General features: G+C 44.6%; 1 pseudogene; it reads right to left on the reverse strand.

Moving 5' to 3' along the window:
• Positions 1 to 8,049: 8,049 nt before the first annotated feature.
• Positions 8,050 to 8,649, reverse strand: LOC137761163 (hypoxanthine-guanine phosphoribosyltransferase pseudogene; annotated as a pseudogene).
• Positions 8,650 to 8,948: the final 299 nt, after the last annotated feature.

Consider the following 8,948-nt stretch of genomic DNA (forward strand, 5'->3'; position numbering starts at 1 on the left):
CCAAGAAGTCTGCAGCAACCAACCACACCCCCTCCCCTTTTAGTATAAAAGAAGCCTGAATTCTAACTCCTGTAAGATGGTTCTTTGGGACATGAGTCCACCATCTTCTCAGTCTGCTGGCTTTCCGAGTAAAGTCACTACTCCTTGTCCCAACAACTTGATCTACTGGCCTGTCTTGCAACGAGCAGTGTAAGCTTAGACTCAGTAACACTCCCAGTTACACCTCTCTGCTGAGTGTTTTTTTTTTTTTTAACATTTTTTTAAATTAATTAATTAATTTATTTATTTTTGGCTGTGTTGGGTCTCCGTTTTTGTGCGAGGGCTTTCTCCAGTTGTGGCAAGCGGGGGCCACTCTTCATCGCGGTGCGCGGGCCTCTCACTATCGCGGCCTCTCTTGTTGCGGAGCACAGGCTCCAGACGCGCAGGCTCAGTGGTTGTGGCCCACGGGCCCAGTTGCTCCGCGGCATGTGGGATCTTCCCAGACCAGGGCTCGAACCCGTGTCCCCTGCATTAGCAGGCAGACTCTGAACCAATGCACCACCAGGGAAGCCCCTCTGCTGAGTGTTAATCGCCATGATCTGTTTATGCCACCCCTGTGTGCTCTTGTCCTCACGTCCCAGCCCGTCATGACAGGCTCCTCCTACTTCCAGAACTTCAACCACTGGCACATCCTTTTCCCCTTCAATCATCATTGCTGCCGTCATCATACAGGCTTTGTACCTATCTGTTTGGTTGTTTATTTGTTGGTTGGTTTTAGAGTATGATTCGTTAGCACAGAGTTCAAAAACTAGCAAACTAGACCATATATCTGCTAAGGCGTGTATATTTAGGTGACAGTACTACAAAGAGCACCCATACTACCCAAGGCACTGTTCCAAGCACTACACGTATATTAACTCATATTTAATCTTTTAAACAACCTCATCAGCTTGCATTCTCTCATGATCCTTACATCACAGATGAGGACAGTGGGCACAGAGAGATAAAGTATTCTGCCCAAGGATATGCAGCGAGTGAGTAGAGGAACCAAGAAGTGAATGAACACCTCTGCCTCCAGAATCCATGTTCTTACCACTGCGCTATGCTGCCTTGTAAAAAAAAAAACAAAACAAACACACAAAAAACATGGGAATGATTGTTCCAGAAGTCAGCATAGTAATTACCTTCAGGGGGAGGCAAGGGATAGAAATCAGAAAGGGATGAAGGGGAGATGGCAGTGGTCCCCTCATGTCCTAGGTGGTGGTTACATAGGATTCACTTTGTAATTGCTTGTTGAGCTTCAGGTGTCTCTCACACAACATATACTACTGAGGGCTGGAGGGAGGAGCGCACTAAGCCTTGAAGTTGTGGTTTCTGCTTAACGTGGGTGGAAAGCGAGAGGCTACACCTCAGGGTTTGACTTCTCAGCCTGTTCCGCCCCACAGTGCAGTGGGGTCCCCGGCTTCATGTTGTCGGCTCTGTGGCACCACAGGGCCTCCTGGGCACCGAAGAAGCCAGAGTGCCTGAGGGGCTCACATCATTGGAATAACCGCTATCCTGGGCTCCCTCATCCCTGGGGCCTGGACCTGAGGGCAGGGCAGGGGCTTCTTCCAAACTTCCTGGGAAGTCTTCCAGAATAATCCACCAGGAAGGCAGGAGCAAGTCGCAGCCCAAGGCAGAAAGGGCCAGAGCCATGGTGGGTCCGGAGGGAAAGGGCAGGGCCCTCAGTTCTCCACGCGCTCATCCTGCCTGACTGTGACCTCCCAGGCCTTGACCCTCTTCTCCACACCATCTGAGACCCCCCATGGGCACAGCACCCCTCAGACCTCTGCTTCCATCACTCTTCTCACTTACTGTTCACTGGCTGGTGACAAAGAGCCATTGTCCACTGCTGCCCAGAACGAGGCTCCAGCTCTTTCATGGGATTTTCAAGTAGTGAGGCACGGGACTCAGGAGTCCCACCCTAATCCGGTCTGAAGTACGTGGGACCCTGCCAAGTTACAGTGTTCTTCTCACGGCCCCTCGATCCTCGCAGGGGGGCGCCCACGGTGTCATTCCTCCCGGGAGTAATGACTTGTGGCTTTGGAGAGAGTCTGTGTCTGCAATTCTTCTGCATTCTGGCACTGGTATGCTGATGATGACACCAGAATTCCCCTTCTACTCCCTAATCATCCTTCAAAGTCCACCTTGCTTCCTGGCTCCCCCTCACGGGGTTCATCCCTGAGAAATCGGCAAGGTCAGCAGAGCCCCCTCCCCTCACCCCGCACTCTGCTCACTCCCTCTGGGTCAGTACGCTCACTCCCAGCTCAGCGGCTCTCACACAGCCCTGTCTCCTGACTGCTTAACACTCTTTCCTCTGCTAATACTCAGTAAAGGCTTTACGGCTGGCTTGCAATATGGCAGACGCAATGTCAAACTCTTCTATAAATTCTCTCACCTAATCCCCATTTAAACACAGCTCCTGGCACATGGGAGGGGGTCCATAAATATTTCTTGACTGGATGCATCCTCACAAAAATCTTTTGTGGGAGGTATATTAATCTCTCCATTTCATAGATGAGAAAATTAAGGCTTAGAGATGGTAAATAACCAGTCCAAGGTCACAATGACTAGTGTCAGAGCTGGGATTCCAAGGGCTTGTTTATTCCTAGGCCTTATATACTCAGCCCGTTGATCTTCTGTAGTTTATTCTTTCATTTAACAAATATTTCAGTTTTTACTATGCACCAGCAACCATTCCAGGTTCAGGGATGCAGCAGATAAAACAGAGAAAATTTCTGCCTTACAGAGTTTACATTCAAATGAGGGATACAGACATTAAATATGATAAATAAGTAACATTTATAGTATGATTAATAATGGTAAGAGCTGGTGAAAAAAATAAAGAAGGGAAGGAAAGAGTGGGGTGTCATTTTAGATGGAGTGAGCAGGAAGTCTTCACAGAGAAGGGGTAGTTGAGTAAAGACCTGAAGGAGGTGAGGGAGATAGCTCCTCAGAAATCCAAGGGAAGAGTATCAGGTACAAAGGCCCTGAGGCAAGGAGGATTCCTGGTGAGTCCCAGGAACAGCAAGGAGCTCAGTGTGGTTAAAGCAGAGTCACTGAGGGAGAGGGCAGTGGAGCTCAGAGTAGCAGGGCCAGGTCGCATAGGACCTTAGGCCATTGTACAGAGTGGAGTGAGTGCCGTGGAATTCACTGGAAGACTGTGAGGGGAGGCATGCCCCGTTCTGATGTGCTTTTAACGAGGTTATTCTGCCTGTTGATTGAGACTTGAGAAAAAGCAAGGCAAATGTATCAGCAAAAAAACTAGCTAGAAGGCTGCAGTGATAATCCAGACAGGATATTATAGTGGTTGGATTAGGAGGTGGCAGTAGCGGTGGTAGGAGACGGTTGATTCGGGATACATTTTGTAGATGGTGCCAACAGGATTCCAGACCCCTGTACCCACTTGCCTGCTGGACACCTGAAAGTTCCCTAGCACCTCAGACTCATCAGGTCTGAAATTGAACACATTATCTTCCCCCAAGATATCTTCATTCCTCCTACACTTCCATCTCTGGTAATATCACTCCAACTGGACAGTGGTCCAGCCAGAAACCTGCGCATCACCCTCGATTCCCCCCTCTGCCCACCTCTCACATGCAATCGGCCACCCTGTCCCATCCAGTCTGCTCTCTCCTCCTTCATCCCCACGTCCTCTGCCTCATTCAGTGCCGCGTCCCTCTGGCCTGGACTCTCTCAAGGTTCCCTCCTCCGGCCTGGGCTCAGCAAACTCTACACGGCACCAGATGGACCATTATGGAAGCAGACCATATCTGTTTAAAACTTTTCTAAGACTCTCTGTTGCCTGTTGAATAAAATCCAAATTCTCTGGCTCAAAGCTGTCTAAAAGAAATATATTGCGAGCTACACATGTAGTCTGGCTTTTTCTAGTAGTCTGGCTTTTTAAAAGTAAAAAAGAAAACAGATGAAATTAATTGTAAATATGTGATTAACCCAATATATCCAAATATTATCATTTTAATATGTAATCAACAAAAATATATTAATTATATATATTCATATATCTATTAATTATATATAATATATATATTTACTAAGTCTTTGAAATCCAGTGTATAATTTACACTTACAGCACATCCCAACTTGGACCAGACACATTTCAAGCACTCAGTAGCAACGTGTGGGTACCAAACTGGACAGTGCAGCTCCAGCCAAAGCCCTCTCTCATGGTCTTTTCTACCACTTCTCCTGTCCCATCCCTGTTCCCATTCCACCTTCCCCTGCCACTTGTTCCTTGTGGTCTAGCATATCTTACCAACCTAGAGTACCCCAAACACACGTGCTGTTTCCTGACTCCCTGCCCTTGCACATAAATACAGTGGTGCACAGCAGCAGGCCTGTACCCGCTCTCAAGAGCCAATTTTGCACACTCTTCCCCACGTGCCATTCAGTGATGCCATATTGGTAGCGTGACATTGGCCATCGTGGGAGTATTTATGCCACAGAGACTGGCAAACACTGTAAATCGGGCTTTGGGGGAGGATGGAGACCACCTGCTAAACATATCACTGCCTATCACTGCACATAATACTTACCCCTCCATAATCCTCTTCTCCCACCCCTAGTTCATCTGATAAACATTTCATCCAGTTAGCTGTCTGTGTAGGTTTGCCCTCCTACTAGTCTTCAAGTTTGAAAAAAGAGCCTAGTTTTCTGTATGCAATTAGTACATGAGGTCCTCCTCTGTTTTTTCCCTGAATACCCTATCATAATTATCACTGTATATAAGAGACCATAAAAAGAAGAAGTTTAAAGTATAAGTTTAAAAATGAAGCCCATCTGGGTATGAATCCTGCCTCCTCCTCTTACTGGTGATGTAGCCTCAGTCAAGGTACTTATTTATAACGAACACTGGTTTCCATACCTGAAAAGAGGTTTAAAAACACATCATCACAAGATTATCGTGATGATTAAATTATACAAATTGCTTAGTCCATTAGCTGGCACATACCAGACACTCAAAAATATTTAGATATTATTAAGTCTTTCAGTATTTATCATTTGTATAAAGTAGTTGCTCAAAACACTTTTGTTAAAATAAATGTTGAATGAAATTTCAGAAATTCCTCAAGTCCAATTCAGAGAGTGTATGAGTCAGAATTCCAGCTGGAGACAGACGGCACATACACTCAAAGGGCTGACGAAGGGAGGGTTTGTTAAAGGACTCTTTACAAAGGTCTGAGCAGGGTTGAGGGAAGTCCAGTGTTGGCAACAGTCTGTTACCACCTATAGGCATGAAGGTGTAATGGGGGAGCACGTCCCTGAACCCGGTGAGAACTGTAGCTGGAGGAAGGGCCACCCAACGGGAGCTATAGCCTCAATGAAGGAACCTAGCAGGTGTCAAACCATCAGGACGGGGGCTGAAGAGATACTCCACCTCGATTTTCTCCAGCTTATTTGGAGGACGCCCTGCCAGTGCTTCCCACTGGATGAACCCAAGTCAAGCCCAGGGCAAGCAGTACTCACACAGCTCCTGAAGGTCAGCCTCTTGGGCAATGAGCTGATGGGGAAGATGGAAGATGGGCCGGAGGCCCAAAGGGAGACTCGAGAGCAGAGCCTTCAAGTGGGACTGAACCTCCTCCAGCCTGCGGGTGTCAAGTCTTGCTTACATACGAGAGACAATCATCATTGAGACCTGGCCTTGAAGGATAGACTCAGATAACAAGCATTCATAGGGGCCAATTTTGGTTACTTTGTCTACAAGTTTGTTCTCTTAAATGTAAGAAAGCTGATTTCATTCTGTAATCCTCTACTTGGTTGGCACCTAACAATTCTTAGAGTCGGGAAGTCCATTCCTATGTCTTACTTAAAATATTCCCACCACGACAGAAATATATTGTATTTTAAACAGTTCTCTGTAGAGAGGGGAAAGAACTGGTATGTAGATGGATAAATAGATAGCCTTAATTAAATCACCACTATAGTGTTTTTACCTTTACAATTGATCATCATAGTTCTTTCCATTTTTCTCCTATGGTCCTCTTTTCTGACTTTCTAGTGGGTCTGTAGAAATGACCTGTTGAGTATCCTGCTGATGTCAGAAGAACTGTTAAAATGCCGGTTGTGATTATCTTTGCTGTTGTTGTAGGCCTGGATGATTTTCCTGGAAAGGCCTGGAGGGAGGCTGTAATCATCTCCTGGCTTTATTGTGGGGCCTCTTCAGCTTCTCCACAAGTCCCTTATTCTGGAGAAAATGGTTATGGCCAGACCAATTCTACTTCCCTATCTGTCCTAAAATTTGGTGTTCTGAGTCTTCCCTTCCCAGCTAACACTTTCTAAAAGTACTGGCTGACATGATAAGAAATGACATTGAGTTATTTGTAGTGAGGTGGATGGACCTAGAGTCTGTCATACAGAGTGAACTAAGTCAGAAAGAGAAAAACAAATACCGTATGCTAACACATATATGGAATCTAAAAAAAAAAAAAAAAAGGTTCTGAAGAACCTAGGGGCAGGACAGGAATAAAGATGCAGATGTAGAGAATGGACTTGAGGACACAGGGAGGGGGAAGGGTAAGCTGGGACGAAGTGAGAGAGTGGCATGGACATATATACACTACCAAATGTAAAATAGCTAGCTAGTGGGAAGCAGCTGCATAGCACAGGGAAATCAGCTGGGTGCTTTGTGACCACCTAGAGGGGTGGGATAGGGAGGGTGGGAGGGAGACACAAGAGGGAGGGGATATGGGGATATATGTATATGTATAGCTGATTCACTTTGTTATACAGCAGCAACTAACACACCATTGTAAAGCAATTATACTCCAATAAAGATGTTAAAAAATAAAATAAAATAAAATAAAAGTACTGGCTGAAGCCCATTCCACAGGAAAGAGGTCCCAGGAAGGGGCAAGCAGTGAGGGATCCAGACTCAACCAACATTCTGATTCCTCCAGTAGAACGTGAGCCCCATGAAGACAGAGGCCACGTCTACCTGCTCACCGGTGTCCCCAGTGCCTAGCCTGCTGCCTGGCACATAGCAAGTGCCTAGTGTTTTTATAGAATGAATAAATGAATGAATGCACACTATGTGCCAAACACTCTCATGTACAAAATGCTGGAGATATTATTTTTCACATGTGAAAACTGAGAGGCCAATGTTATTTATGTCAGCAGTGGGCAAGGCCTCAACCCCAGACCTTCTGGCTTTTGTAGTCAAACGCACCCCACTGCTTCCCATCCAAGATGCCTCCCTTCAAACAAGCCACTTTGCTTTACCTTTGCTATTCCCTAGCCCAAGCTCAGCTTTTCAGTAATAAGCCTGGACCACAGGTGCTGCCATGATCAAGAGCTCCTCTCCCCACAGCTAAGTAACCCATATGTGTTACTGTCTCTTTAATGTTTGCCTTGACCTAGGATCTTCCCCTTCTGATCTTAGGATCTGCAGCCACTTTGGGGGAGATTCTGAGTATATCCCAGAGGTTTCCCTCTTTTTTTCTTTTTTTTTTTCTTTTAAAGAGACAGCCTTTATTTTAAGGATTTTTACACTGAAGACTTCAAAAAGTGGTAGGTTTTTGGAAATTATTGACCTGTATTTAAAAGAAACTGTTGACAAAGATTCGCCAGAAATAATCTGAACAAGCGGGAAAATAGTTAATACTGCTGAAACCTACTAAAATAATTCCAGGATATATGGTTTATCTGACATAACGTTACCTCTAAATACTGTCACTGATATGAAACTGACTGCTTCTTACTTTTCTACACACACAGTGGTATAATTAACAATATTCAATCATTTCTGTTCTTTCCCGAATATATAAAAATTAAAATACCAATTAAAAAACTAATATATTCTTTTCTTTAAATGTTTCTTATAGATACAATTTCAATATTTTCATTCAATAGTGGTGTGGTTTAAGAGATTTTTCATTCACAAGTCAAACAACAATCCACCCAAAGGGAACTGATAGTCTGTAGGCTCATAGTACAAATAAAGAGTTCGGGAATGCAGCAACTGACATTTCTAAAATATAAAACAGATAAAATTCTTAGAAGATACGTGCAATAAGCTCTACTAAGCAGCTGGCCACAGAACTAGAACATCTGATAATTTTCCCGGTGATTTCAATGGGACTCCAGATGTTTCCAAATTCAACTTGAACTCTTATCTTAGGCTTTGTATTTTGCTTTTCCAGTTTCGCTAATGACACAAACATGATTCAAATCCCTGAAGTATTTATTATAGTCAAGGGCATATCCTACAACAAACTTGTCTGGAATTTCAAATCCAACAAAGTCTGGTCTATATCCAACACTTTGAGGGGTCATTTTCACCAGCAAGCTTGCAACCTTGACCATCTTTGGATTATGCTGCTTGACCAAGGAAAGCAAGGTTTGCATTGTTTTGTCAGTGTCAAGTATATCTTCAACAATCAAGACATTCTTTCCAGTTAAAGTTGAGAGATCATCTCCACCAATTATTTTTATGTCACCTGTTGACTGGTCATTACAGTAGCTTTTCAGTCTGATAAAATCTACAGTCATAAGTATAGATCTATCACTATTTCTGTTCAGTGCTTTGATGTAATCCAGCAGGTCAGCAAAGGATTTATAGCCCTCCTTGAGCACACAGAGGGCCACGATGTGATGGCCTCCCATCTCCTTCATCACATCTTGAGCTAGCCCTTCGGTCCTGTCTATAATTAGTCCATGAGGAATAAATACCTTTTCCAAATCCTCAGCATAATGATTAGGTATACAAAATAAATCTAGGTCATAACCTGGTTCATCACCACTAATCACGATGCTGGGGCTGTGGTCGCCATAACGGAGCCAGCTGGTGTGTGGGCTGAGGGCAGCCTCCGGTGGTTTCTCTTTGAGTAAACTATTGTTGAGATACAGTAAGTCCCCCACATGCGAACATTCAAGTTGCGAACTTTCAAAGATGCGAACGTGCGTTTGCATGT

Source organism: Eschrichtius robustus, chromosome 3 (genome assembly GCF_028021215.1).
Source record: "Eschrichtius robustus isolate mEscRob2 chromosome 3, mEscRob2.pri, whole genome shotgun sequence".
In the NCBI taxonomy this organism is placed as follows: Eukaryota; Metazoa; Chordata; class Mammalia; order Artiodactyla; family Eschrichtiidae; genus Eschrichtius; species Eschrichtius robustus.